Source organism: Carettochelys insculpta, chromosome 6, assembly GCF_033958435.1.
Source record: "Carettochelys insculpta isolate YL-2023 chromosome 6, ASM3395843v1, whole genome shotgun sequence".
Taxonomy (NCBI): Eukaryota; Metazoa; Chordata; order Testudines; family Carettochelyidae; genus Carettochelys; species Carettochelys insculpta.
The window spans coordinates 19,366,404-19,380,332 of record NC_134142.1 but is presented as its reverse complement, the minus strand read 5'-3'; the positions used below and the strand labels follow the sequence as shown (position 1 = coordinate 19,380,332).

The following is a 13,929-nucleotide window of genomic DNA, read 5'->3' as shown; positions in this document are numbered from 1 at the left end:
ATGGACTTTGCTGAAAGTCACTGACTTCTGTGCTCACAAACTCTATTTTGTGCTGTGTTCCTGTTGACTAATAACCCTTGTGTTCTAAGTGCTGGCTGAGAGTCCTGGCTGACTGCAGAGGTGGGTGCAGGGCTCTCTAGTTCCCCCTGGAGTCCTTCCTGGGGGGTCCCACCAAGGGGAAGTGTACAGCATGAAGAGAGAAGCTGAATGATCTAAGGTCAGCCCCAGGATGGTCATAGCCTGGACAATGTGCACTTAGGGGAGTCACACAATGCGGAGCCCTGGCAGGCTTCATACAGGGCAAGTCCAGGGTATGGGATCTGTGACTCCATCACAGTAACACAATGCTACTAGCCAGAGCTGGGGCGGGGTGACAGTGTTGTCAAGCTCCTGAGCAAGGTGTGGGGGTGGGGAGCGACAGGGCCTCCAGCAGAAGAGGTGAGAGAGACTGCAGGCCGATAGCCTGGAGTGCCATCTGGAGAGTGCTACAGCCTCCCCCTCCACTAGCAGCCCTCAGGGCTACCCAGAGCACACTGCATGGTACTCCAGCAGCAATTTAAAGGCCGCAGACCTTTTTGAATCATCAGGCTCCAGGGCAGTTGCCCCCTTTAACTCCCTCTGATAGTGGCCCTGCTTCTAGATGGGTTGTCAGCAATAGAGAGGAATGCAGGACTTAGGATCTAAAACCAGGACACTGTACTGCTTATGCTAAAATAAACAGTTCTCTTAGCTCCCAGGGTAGCAGGCTCATCAGTCATCAGCCTCTTCATGGGCTGGCTCATTGGCAGGGATAGAGCCCAGCTAGGTACACATGGGTTATGTCTGTGAATCTGAATTTTAGATGCCTCTGCCATAAATTAAACCCCACACAATACTGTCAAAGGAACGGTAACAGAGAGGGAGCCGTGCTAGTCCATATACTATCAAAACTAAAAGCAGTCAAGTAGCACTTTAAAGACTAGCAAAATGGTTTATTAGGTGAGCTTTCGTGGGCAGACCCACTTCTTCAGACCATAGCCAGACCAGACCAGACTCAATATTTAAGGCACAGAGAACCAAAAATAGTAAGCAAGGAGGACAAATCAGAAAAAAATGATCAAGGTGAGCAAATCAGAGAGTGGAGGGGTGGGGAAGGTCAAGAATTAGATTAAGCCAAGTATACAGACGAGCCCCTATAGTGACTCAGAAAATTCCCATCCCGGTTCAAACCATGTGTTAATGTGCTGAATTTGAATATAAAAGACAGCTCCGCTGTTTCTCTTTGAATAGCAGTGCAAAAATTTTTTTTCAGTAACACGCATACCTTTAAGTCCTCAACAGAATGACCCATTCCATTAAAATGCTGACTAACTGGTCTGTGGATCTGGAGTATTTTGATGTCTGTTTTGTGCCCATTCACCCTTTGTTTAAGGGAGTTAGAAGTCTGTCCAATATACAAAGCATCTGGGCATTGTTGGCACATGATGGCATATATGATGTTAGTAGAGGAGCATGTGAAAGTGCCTGTGGTATAGAGACTCTAGAAGAATTCCACAGAGACTTTAACAATCTACACCCCACCATCAACTTATGCCTCGATTACTCCACACAAAAGATACATTACCTGGACACTACAGTACTAATCAAGGATGGCCTGATCAGTACCACACTGTACCAAAAACCTACTGATCGCTATACTTACCTACACCGTTCTAGCTTCCATCCTGCACACATAACTACATCCATTGTTTACAGTCAAGCTCTTAGGTACAATCGCATTTGCTCTGATCCAACTGACAGAGACCAAAAACTACAAGAACTTTACCAAATATTCATAAACCTGAATTACCCACCAGGAGAAGTAAAAAAACAAATCAACAGGGCCAGACGAATACTCAGAGACCAGCTACTCCAAGATCGGCCCAAAAAAGCCAAGAATAGAATGCTACACCCCCCAACTCAAACCACTGCAACAAATTATTAAAGACCTACAACCTATCCTTAATCAGGATACCACACTCCAGAAGGCCCTAGGTGACAGGCTTGTTCTCTCCTACGGACAACCTCCCAACCTTATGAGGATCCTCACAAACAGCCACAGTCTATACCCCAGGAATACCAGTCCTGGAACCTTTCCTTGCAACAAAGCCCACTGCCAGCTTTGTCCACATATCTTCTCTGGAAATACCATCACTGGACTTAACCAGGTTACTCACAGAATCACGGGCACTTTCTCATGCTCCTCTACTGTTGTATTTCTTTTTAGTGACAGGTCCCAGAGGTGCGATACCGCGAAGGATGAAAGACAAAGACGAACATAGACAGCAGGGGGCCAACAGTTCTATAGTCTGAAGGCCCTGAGTTTATTATTCTCACAGCTTTTATAACCAAGTGAGAGCACATTATTATGAAAAAAGCAGTCAGCTACAATATAACTGGCTCAGCACTTCTATCTCTAAAAAAGCCACATCAATCCTCCCAGTCCTTGAACATGAACTTTCGAAAACACCTAATCAAAACAACACAGCTCCCTGCGGTTTGCCTACACGAGAGCAGGTGTTCCGCCTAGATGCCAAGAGCCCAGCCGGGCCTGGGAAACATGTAGGAGGGAGAAGGCAAAACTCCTTCATCTCCCCCTTTTTGTTTTCTAGCTACTCTATGCAACATCAAAAAAAAGACAGCAGCTTGCTGCCTGCAATTGGAGGATAGGTTTCTGCTTCTCCTCCAGATAACACAAAGCAAAAGCAAAAGAATCAAAATCAGGCCTAACAATACTAGCGCTGAGCCCCCTAACAGCTTAATATGTTTGAGTGGATTCAGAGAACTCAGGCCATCCACTAGGCCATCCAACAATTTCGATCCAGAGAGTAGTTCTAATTTTTTATCAAAAGTGGTAAAGATTTGGTTCTGTAATTGTTGTATTTCAATTGACAGATTTCCTTGACCCAGCAAGTGTTTTTCACATTTGCCCACGGAAAGTGGGTATCATTATAAGGTAAAGGGGTAACACAATAAGAAGATACATTCCAATCACATTGCATTCTTAGTTGTTTCTACAGGCTAACTATTTGATCGCCAAGCATTATGACAGCCTGTTGGAGATCAGCCATTTGAAAGGCTAGCTGGCTATCAACTTGGCGTTGAGAAGTCCAAAGTCCATCTGTGTTAGCATGCCATTCTTGTACGAACTCGGTGGTTTGAATCGTTTGATGTAAAGCCACTCCAGCTACTGCTGCTGTGGCGGTGACGGCAATAAGTCCCATAATCACGGCAATCAGCAGACCAACAAATCGTTTGGCTCTTTTAAGAATTCTGCTTATGGCTTGGTCGATGAAGTACATCTCAGGAGATCGCTGCCAAGACTGAGGCATTTAAACAGGAATCCATACTTCAGTCCGTGCTTTTAGTAAATACATCCTATCTCGTGAATGGTTAAAGGGAATAGAATGGTTAATACATGTATAAAAAGAACAGTTATAGCAACTAACAGAAAAATCGCTCTCATTCCATATGGCAGGGCCAATCATTATCAAATACGGCATGCGAACGCAAGCCTGGATATAATGGGTAAAGTTGAAATGAAATGTGACGTTTGAAAAGGTATTGTTTTTTCCTTGGGTATACATCCCAATCCATGTTCGCACAGGTTGTAGGGCTGTGGCTAATTTCCATAATGAGTCATGGATGGGACCAAAAGGTAAATAAGGGGCTGGAGGGGACATACCACCTCCAATGCCAAACAATATTTCCTTGGGCACTTGTATATATACTATTATTTGCCTTATGCCATTTGAGGTCCAACATGATATTCTTTCGCCGAGCCGAGCCAACAGGGCTCCAATCAGTAAATAGCACGGTTAAGGGGAGGGTTAGGCACATATGTTCAGTATGTGAAATTTTGTGTTGACGCACTTACGGTTGTGGTCAGTACCGCCAGCATGGCCAGAAACAGCGAAGCAGCTGTCTTAGGCTTCTGGGTCTCAATCAGTACCTTCTCGGCTTCTTGAGAAAGTTTCTTGATCTGTCCCCAGGTAGCTGGGGTTGTCCGACGCGTTCGAGCCAGTGGGGTTCGAACATGTTCTCCCACGTTCAGCGCTCTCATTTCTTCCACGGGGGGAATGATATCAAACAGGGGCGCCATCCTCACTCGCTTGGGGGTTGTCATATCTTGGCTTGATGTGTCGAGCCGGTACCCAGTGTGTTTCTCCAAGATCTGTAAAGATACAAGCAAACCCTCTGCCCCAGATCCTAACCGTTCCTGGGACCCACTGTCCTTCATCATTTTTCCAGTATATGGGTTGATTCAGGTTCCTTCTTTTGCTAATAGACCAATGTTTTTCTGCAGCGCACACATCATTTATTGTGGAAATATTTAAAAAATTAAGAGTAAAGAGAGCCATATGTAATTGCTGTCTGGGTGTTATTTTTCCTAAATGTGATGTCCATACTCCCCCTTTTTGTTTTCTATCATGTTTTTAAGTGTTCTATGGGCTCTTTCAATAATTGCTTGACCCTGAGGGTTATAAGGAATACCTGTGATATGCTGAATGGCCCATTGTGTTAAAAATGCGGCAAACCGCTGTGAGGTGTAAGCCGGTCCATTATCTGTTTTAATGTGTTTGGGGACGCCCAAAATATTGAACGTCTCTAATAAATGCTGAATTACATGATTTGTGGTCTCCCCTGCTAGCGGGGTGGCCCATAAAAATCCAGAATACGTGTCAATGGATGCATGTACAAAGCTTAATTTCCCAAAAGAGGGGATGTGTGTAACATCCATCTGCCACAAGTCATTTGCATTGAGTCCACGGGGATTTACTCCCGGGGAAAAGGTAGGGGCAGTAATGGGCCCATATGTGGGGCACTGGGCCACTATTTGCTGCGCTTGACTTTTGGTAATGTGAAACTTACGAGTCAAGCCAGATGTGTTAATGTGAGTTAAGGAATGGTAATCCTTTGCTTGCTGGGTGGTGCCTACCAATAGCTGATCAATGCTCTGGTTTCCTGCAGCTATTGGTCCCGGTAGGCCAGAATGAGCACGAACATGTATAATAAAGATAGGGTGCATGCAAAATCTAACAAGGGATTGCAATTGTAAAAACATTTCATGCAATTCAAAACAAGATAAAATGGTAGCTGTTTCTATCTGTCGGACAGTAAATTCAACATATTGGGAATCAGTGACTATATTGACAGGGTGCAAATAATCAATAAGCAGCTGCATAACAGCAGCAAGTTCAGCCTTTTGTACGGAATTGTAAGGGGTTTGCCATACCTTGGTAACTGGGCCGGTATAACCGGCCTTACCAGGTCCACTAGCATTAATAAAAAACGTTTCAGCATTGATAAGGGGTTAATGTCTGACCATGGTAGATAAAATAAATGGGGTCCTTTTAAGAAAGGTAAACAGCTTGGCATTAGGATAATGATTATCAATTTTTCCCACATAATTGGACAGGCTAATCTGCCATTGCATATTGTTGTCAAAGCTTTGGTTAACCTGATTTGAGGTGAGAGGGACTGTAATTGAATGAGGGTCCCATCCTGTGAGCTGTTTACAGCGGGAGCGGCCTCGATAGATTATGTCAGCAATCTTATTCAAATAGGTGGATAAGGTTTTTGCCACCTTGTTTGGCAAAAAGATCCATTCTAATATAACATCTTGTTGGGCCAAAACTCGAGTGGGAAAAACTAGCAGTATAACCGGCTGCGTTGGCTGCACGCGTTGTAACTGCGCTGAGTGGATTTGTTGTTCCACCCATTTAAGTTTAGCCTTTGCCTTAATGGACAATTTTTGAAGACTGTTGAGATCAGGGTTTTCCTGGAGCGTGGCAAAGGTCAGCAAGGTAGTCAGGAAGATGAGGAGAAGTTCAGGTGCAATGCTGTCATCTGAGTTAAAAATAGCTACAACACAACTAGATCTATAACAATTACTAAAAGTCTATTAATATTAATATGGCATCTAGCAACATGCATATATTATATACATTAAAATTCTTTGGTGTGTACTGATGTTACAGGTGTCCATTGCCTTGCTTCCTCCCAGGGAAATGTGCATTCCAGGTGGTTCCTTCTTTTCTGGAGAGAAAACACAAGGTCAGCCGGTCTTGGATGTGATCCAAGCCTCGGTAATGGTTATTGGTTCCCTTTTAGAGTCTAAAGCAGTCTACACCCCCACCTTTGTGAGAGTGCAGTACATGAGTCTGTGTTCCCAGGCTAGGGTGTTTAATTACAACAGTATCTCCAGGATTAGATTTGGAGTCCTTGAGTGGCACAGCCGAAGTTGAGAAATTTCTCCCAATAGGGAAAAATCCTCTGCTGATTGGACTGCCCGTAGGGGTCTGTCGGTTGTTCAGTCGCTGTACCACCTTATCCAGCCTGTTTTCCCAAGTGCCAGCCGTGGGCCTCAAGTGGCTTTTTAATAGCCCATTCCAGCGCTTGACTATGCTGTTGGATAGGGGGTTTGTTTTTAAAATGTGAGCTGTTGTCAGACTGGATTTCATGGGGTGCTGGGACAATTGCTGTTAAGCAGTTTAGTCCCATAATTGTGAACAGTCCTGTTGCCAATGGGGCAGGGTATGCAAACCAATTTCTGAAACAACTTCCATTCCAGTCAAGAGGTGCTTACACCTGTGCCTGGTAGTAGGAAGTGGACCAATGTAATTAACCTGCCAGGCTGCCCATAGTGTTTTCCCATCTCTTAGTCTGGCAAATCGCTGTCCTTCAGCTGTGTGTTTTCAAGTTTATAGCACAGATAGTACAGGCTTGCAACAGGTCTCTAGCCTGTTGGTGGGTGATAGGCCACCCCCTGATATGTGCTTGCCATACCAGCTCATCACTCCCTGTATGCCCCAGGGTCTCTTGTAGCCATAGATACAAACGTTTCCAATTTACTTGGGTGGCAGAGATCTGGGCTGCTGCATCCGCCAGGTTATTTAGCTGTGCAGCCGGGGTGTTATTCTTTTGCTGGGCTAACGCATGCCCTCTACTTAGGGGTTGCTGGGTGGCCTGGTGGTACTCACTAGGCATTCCCACCTTCCATAGGGGTTCCTTAATGGGCCCATATGTGGGGCACTGGGCCACTATTTGCTGCGCTTGACTTTTGGTAATGTGAAACTTACGAGTCAAGCCAGATGTGTTAATGTGAGTTAAGGAATGGTAATCCTTTGCTTGCTGGGTGGTGCCTACCAATAGCTGATCAATGCTCTGGTTTCCTGCAGCTATTGGTCCCGGTAGGCCAGAATGAGCACGAACATGTATAATAAAGATAGGGTGCATGCAAAATCTAACAAGGGATTGCAATTGCAAAAACATTTCATGCAATTCAAAACAAGATAAAATGGTAGCTGTTTCTATCTGTCGGACAGTAAATTCAACATATTGGGAATCAGTGACTATATTGACAGGGTGCAAATAATCAATAAGCAGCTGCATAACAGCAGCAAGTTCAGCCTTTTGTACGGAATTGTAAGGGGTTTGCCATACCTTGGTAACTGGGCCGGTATAACCGGCCTTACCAGGTCCACTAGCATTAATAAAAAACGTTTCAGCATTGATAAGGGGTTAATGTCTGACCATGGTAGATAAAATAAATGGGGTCCTTTTAAGAAAGGTAAACAGCTTGGCATTAGGATAATGATTATCAATTTTTCCCACATAATTGGACAGGCTAATCTGCCATTGCATATTGTTGTCAAAGCTTTGGTTAACCTGATTTGAGGTGAGAGGGACTGTAATTGAATGAGGGTCCCATCCTGTGAGCTGTTTACAGCGGGAGCAGCCTCGATAGATTATGTCAGCAATCTTATTCAAATAGGTGGATAAGGTTTTTGCTACCTTGTTTGGCAAAAAGATCCATTCTAATATAACATCTTGTTGGGCCAAAACTCGAGTGGGAAAAACTAGCAGTATAACCGGCTGCGTTGGCTGCACGCGTTGTAACTGCGCTGAGTGGATTTGTTGTTCCACCCATTTAAGTTTAGCCTTTGCCTTAATGGACAATTTTTGAAGACTGTTGAGATCAGGGTTTTCCTGGAGCGTGGCAAAGGTCAGCAAGGTAGTCAGGAAGATGAGGAGAAGTTCAGGTGCAATGCTGTCATCTGAGTTAAAAATAGCTACAACACAACTAGATCTATAACAATTACTAAAAGTCTATTAATATTAATATGGCATCTAGCAACATGCATATATTATATACATTAAAATTCTTTGGTGTGTACTGATGTTACAGGTGTCCATTGCCTTGCTTCCTCCCAGGGAAATGTGCATTCCAGGTGGTTCCTTCTTTTCTGGAGAGAAAACACAAGGTCAGCCGGTCTTGGATGTGATCCAAGCCTCGGTAATGGTTATTGGTTCCCTTTTAGAGTCTAAAGCAGTCTACACCCCCACCTTTGTGAGAGTGCAGTACATGAGTCTGTGTTCCCAGGCTAGGGTGTTTAATTACAACAGTATCTCCAGGATTAGATTTGGAGTCCTTGAGTGGCACAGCCGAAGTTGAGAAATTTCTCCCAATAGGGAAAAATCCTCTGCTGATTGGACTGCCCGTAGGGGTCTGTCGGTTGTTCAGTCGCTGTACCACCTTATCCAGCCTGTTTTCCCAAGTGCCAGCCGTGGGCCTCAAGTGGCTTTTTAATAGCCCATTCCAGCGCTTGACTATGCTGTTGGATAGGGGGTTTGTTTTTAAAATGTGAGCTGTTGTCAGACTGGATTTCATGGGGTGCTGGGACAATTGCTGTTAAGCAGTTTAGTCCCATAATTGTGAACAGTCCTGTTGCCAATGGGGCAGGGTATGCAAACCAATTTCTGAAACAACTTCCATTCCAGTCAAGAGGTGCTTACACCTGTGCCTGGTAGTAGGAAGTGGACCAATGTAATTAACCTGCCAGGCTGCCCATAGTGTTTTCCCATCTCTTAGTCTGGCAAATCGCTGTCCTTCAGCTGTGTGTTTTCAAGTTTATAGCACAGATAGTACAGGCTTGCAACAGGTCTCTAGCCTGTTGGTGGGTGATAGGCCACCCCCTGATATGTGCTTGCCATACCAGCTCATCACTCCCTGTATGCCCCAGGGTCTCTTGTAGCCATAGATACAAACGTTTCCAATTTACTTGGGTGGCAGAGATCTGGGCTGCTGCATCTGCCAGGTTATTTAGCTGTGCAGCCGGGGTGTTATTCTTTTGCTGGGCTAACGCATGCCCTCTACTTAGGGGTTGCTGGGTGGCCTGGTGGTACTCACTAGGCATTCCCACCTTCCATAGGGGTTCCTTAATTAAGGTGGAGTTCTATGCAGTATCAGCTTTCCAGTATGGACATTCCTCTACCCATCCCGAGAACAAACAAACAATAACCAGCACAACTTTTAAAAGATTTACATTTGGATAGCTAAATGAAGCTCATTTATAACTTCAGGAACAGTCCTAAAGGCAGAAATCTGGTTGCCAGAACTGTCTTTACAGGTTTGCCCACGTCATGGGCTTGGCAGACAGGGCAAGCCAGACAGTTGTTTGGGCCACTTAGGAGAATTTGGAAGCAAACCAATTTGCTTGAACAGCAGTAATTATTTCCCTGCTTCGCTTACATGAGTCAGGCTGTGGTGCATGCACGCAAAATAAAGGAGAAGGACCTTGGGTGCAACCAGGCGGCCGTCCGGGGAGCACCAAAGGTGTTCAGAATGCAAAAGGCATTAATCCAGTCTCTAAATAGTTTCTTCTGAATTTAGGGCCTGATCTTAAAATAATACAATATCAATAAGGGTTGCAATAGGAGACTGGGAATCTATAAAAATGGGAAGCAGTGAAGCGGCCCAAGGGGGGGAAAGGTCTGCAGCTTTAGCTGCTGTGCCACCCAAGGCATTTAATAAGGCAGCAATATGCAGACCATGTTGTTTTCATAAGCCCATATATATTTTAGCTTACCAACATAGACAATTTGATAATGCTATTAATAAGATAAGCACAAACATAAAATACAAAACCACATTCTTCATTTTAAAAAGAGATTCATGATGTTTAGGTTGTTCTTCAGTAACTACCAGCTTTTCTCTGTGTTTCTGAAAGACAAAAGAATACTTTTCTACCCCCTTTGGGGTGGCAGGTTGCATATTGGAATATTCCATTTACAAATATGCTTAGTTCTTTCTAAACTCTGCAAGTTACTCACTCTGAATTTTCTCCAAACCCTTTAGAGTTAAGGACTTACTCACTTACTCTTAACCTCAAATCACATGCTTATTTTCCAGAGTGACATTTTATTGGATATTACCATTTTAAGTATCACTAAAGGGATTTAGATCTTTTATTCCTATAGTGAAAGGTGTCCATATCGGAAGGCGTCCCCTCCTTATGGATGCACCAGCAGGACAAACAAACAAACAGACAGACAACATTGAACAAAACTCCATAACAAGACACAAACACGTGTTAGCAAAACAATTAATGTGAACAAAACTCCATGACACATACACATACACCACAACATAAATGTTTACACAACTACACTTTATACCACAAAGAGTTAAGGACTTGAACTAAAGCTTTCAGACTTGGGCAGTTTCTTCAAGGTCTTATAATCTGGGCTTTTGTCCAAGGAGCTGTTTCTAACAGCCAGATACAACTGCTCCAATATTCCTTTTTCTCTTTTAGTTTACAAGCAGTTCTCTGCTTACAGAGCTGCAACCATAATTCCTCTGATAAAGCCCCATTGGGGCCTTCCTCCTTGGTAGGCGGTGAAAGCGGGGAAGGCGGGGGGGAGGGAAATCGGGCTCCGGCCGAGCCACACAAACACTAATAGGGAAAAAGCCCGATGATGTTTCACGGGCAGTATGATTTTTCTGCTGTTCAAAGTTCCCTGTCTTTTCATCTCCTGTAATAGGCTGATCCTCTTGGCCCTCCTCACTAGAATCTCCTGATTCCTCCGATAAGACCCCGTCTCCGTTAGGGACCCTGCGTCCGGCTCCTGTTTCCGCTAAGGAGTCCGGCGAGAGGGGGTAACCCTCTTCAGAGCCAGACTGCAATGGCTCTAAGGCACGGACTACAAGATTACAAAGAGACCAAACGGGGAGCGGGATAATTTCCCCTCTTTGGTGCGCTCGACGCAGGGCTCTCATAATCAATCTCCACTGTTTCAAATTCAAAGCATTTTTCCCACTTGGGGTAAACCAGTAACAATGCTTACAAATAAGATCAAAAAGTTTCTGAAATGTACTTTGTTTTACTTTTACTCCTGAGCTTTTCAGTAAGGTCTGAAGCAATTCAATATAAGAGGAGTAAGAAGATGGAGAATTCCCCATCTTAACCCTGCCCAAATCCCGAAGGTCTGACTCACCCGGTCTAGAAATCCTCTTCGGTCCCTCCGGTATTGATACACCTTCCTCGCCGCATGGACGCTTCTCACCTCCGTGTCCCTGTTCGGGCGCCAGATGTTGTATTTCTTTTTAGTGACAGGTCCCAGAGGTGCGATACCGCGAAGGATGAAAGACAAAGACGAACATAGACAGCAGGGGGCCAACAGTTCTATAGTCTGAAGGCCCTGAGTTTATTATTCTCACAGCTTTTATAACCAAGTGAGAGCACATTATTATGAAAAAAGCAGTCAGCTACAATATAACTGGCTCAGCACTTCTATCTCTAAAAAAGCCACATCAATCCTCCCAGTCCTTGAACATGAACTCTCGAAAACACCTAATCAAAACAACACAGCTCCCTGCGGTTTGCCTACACGAGAGCAGGTGTTCCGCCTAGATGCCAAGAGCCCAGCCGGGCCTGGGAAACATGTAGGAGGGAGAAGGCAAAAATCCTTCACTCTACTAACATCATATATGCCATCATGTGCCAACAATGCCCAGATGCTTTGTATATTGGACAGACTTCTAATTCCCTTAAACAAAGGGTTAATGGACACAAAACAGACATCAAAACACTCCAGATCCACAAATCAGTTAGTCAACATTTTAATGGAATTGGCCATTCTGTTAATGACTTAAAGGTATGCGTGTTACTGAAAAAAATTTTTGCACCGCTATTCAAAGAGAAACAGCCAAGCTGGCTTTTATATTCAAATTTGGCACTTTAACACGTGGTTTGAACTGGGATGGGAGTTTTCTGAGTCACTAGAGGGGCTCGTCTGCATATTTGGCTTAATCTAATTCTTGACCTTCCCCCCTTTACCCCTCCACTCTCTGATTTGCTCACCTTGATCATTTTTTTCTGATTTGTCCTCCTTGCTTACTGTTTTTGATTCTCTGTGCCTCAAAATTTTGATTCTGTTCTGGTCTGGCTATGGTCTGAAGAAGTGGGTCTGTCCCACGAAAGTCCACCTAATAAATTATTTTGCTAGTCTTTAAAGTGCTACTTGACTGCTTTTTGTTTTGTCAAAGGAACGGTGCATGAATATGACCATGTCTGCTACTAGTTTCCTCCCACCCCTGTAGCCTGGGGACAGAGAGAGAAAGAGGTGCTCTGCAGTGTGCCGGGAAGAGTAACAGGTGGGAACAGCAGGAGCTGCACTCTTGATTAGGAAAAGAAAGGCAGAGAACTGAATCGGTAAGATTTCACCTTCGGCTAATCTCAGCTTCAGCACTGCTAGATGTAACCGTAGGAGGCAGAGCCTGGCCGGCACTGCAATAACTTCAGTTCTTTACCAAAAAAAACAAGCAGTTCTGTAGCACCTTAAAAACTAGCACATTTATTTATTAGGTAATGAGCTTTTGTGGGTTAAGACCCACTTCTTCAGATCTGAGCAGAAAATAAGAATCCAGAGTTTATATAGCAGGGCTGGTGAGAGGAGCAGAAAGGAGAAGGAGAGGGGAAAAAAGGGTGCAGGGAGTAGAGTTCCACCAGGCTGAATTTTGGTCTTCATTAACCCCATACATTCAATGGAAGGGGCAATGTTGTAAATAGTATGGGAATCTCTGAAATACAATATGTTATTGAGCTCTAATTTGCCCCAAATGTCTGTTGAGACCCAGTAAGCAGGGGAAGTGTTAGTGACACGGCTAGACCATATTGACCTCCCATGGCTCAGAACTGATCAGGTTTGGAGGGTGCCAGGCTGGAGAAGTGACAGGTGTACTAAAGAAGCAGAAGACTCTATCAAAAGTATGGGGAGGTGAGAATGACTGAAAAAAAAACTTAAAATACTGTCATAGTGGAGTTACAGAGTTATATAACAGAGGCCCGACAGGGTTTTAAAAGAATTTATCTGGATTACACATTTTTAGGCATTTGACTCATTCTGTAAATCCACGTTTAAATGATTTCAATTCTTACCTTCCACCCAGATTGTGTGTGTGTGTGTGTGTGTGTGTGTGTGTGTGTGTGTGTGTGTGTGTGTGTGTGTGTGTGTGTGTGTGTGTGTGTGTGTGTTTAAGAGAGAAAAGGGAGAAACAAATCTAGATCTTCTGATGTGTCATGGCAAACTTTATTAGCAAAGCTATTCTTATGTACTCTCCTGTAGTTTAGGGAACAAATGCAAAAATACCTCCCCACCCCCCGCTGCCCATACACACACCTCCACAGATTGCAGATATTATGAAATGTCAGTGGACATTACCTTTGCAGCCTACATGTCTCACATGCCTACATTCCTGCTTCGGGACATAAAATAATTTTACTAATTTGCAGCTCAAAACTGGAGACGCCTTTTGTTGTATTCCTTGACCTTCACTTTGAGTATCATCTCCATGTGGATTAAGCAAAGAAGATTCTAGAAATGCTTTTGTGCAATACATTACTTTTAAGTTGAAACTATTTTAGAGATCTGTTCTGTTTGAAAAGAAAACATTCAATAGGAAAGAACATTAAATATGATTCATGCCATGAGACCTTGGGACTACAATTTATAAAGGTGTGCAGTAATGAAGTGCTGTATTTGTCAGATCCTTTTCTAAACAAACTAATTACCAGGGATAGGAGTGTTCAAACAAGTGGTTGTTGCCTCACACAGACGTTCCTGCCA

At 44.0% G+C, this 13,929-nt stretch overlaps 1 long non-coding RNA gene across 1 annotated transcript; it reads right to left on the bottom strand.

Moving 5' to 3' along the window:
• Positions 1–992: 992 nt before the first annotated feature.
• On the bottom strand, positions 993–11,659 carry LOC142014212 (uncharacterized). The gene is made up of 3 exons (XR_012645889.1): positions 11,299–11,659; positions 3,896–10,024; positions 993–3,396 (listed from the first exon to the last, which is right to left on the bottom strand). It is a non-coding gene; the product is annotated as an uncharacterized LOC142014212 (long non-coding RNA).
• Positions 11,660–13,929: the final 2,270 nt, after the last annotated feature.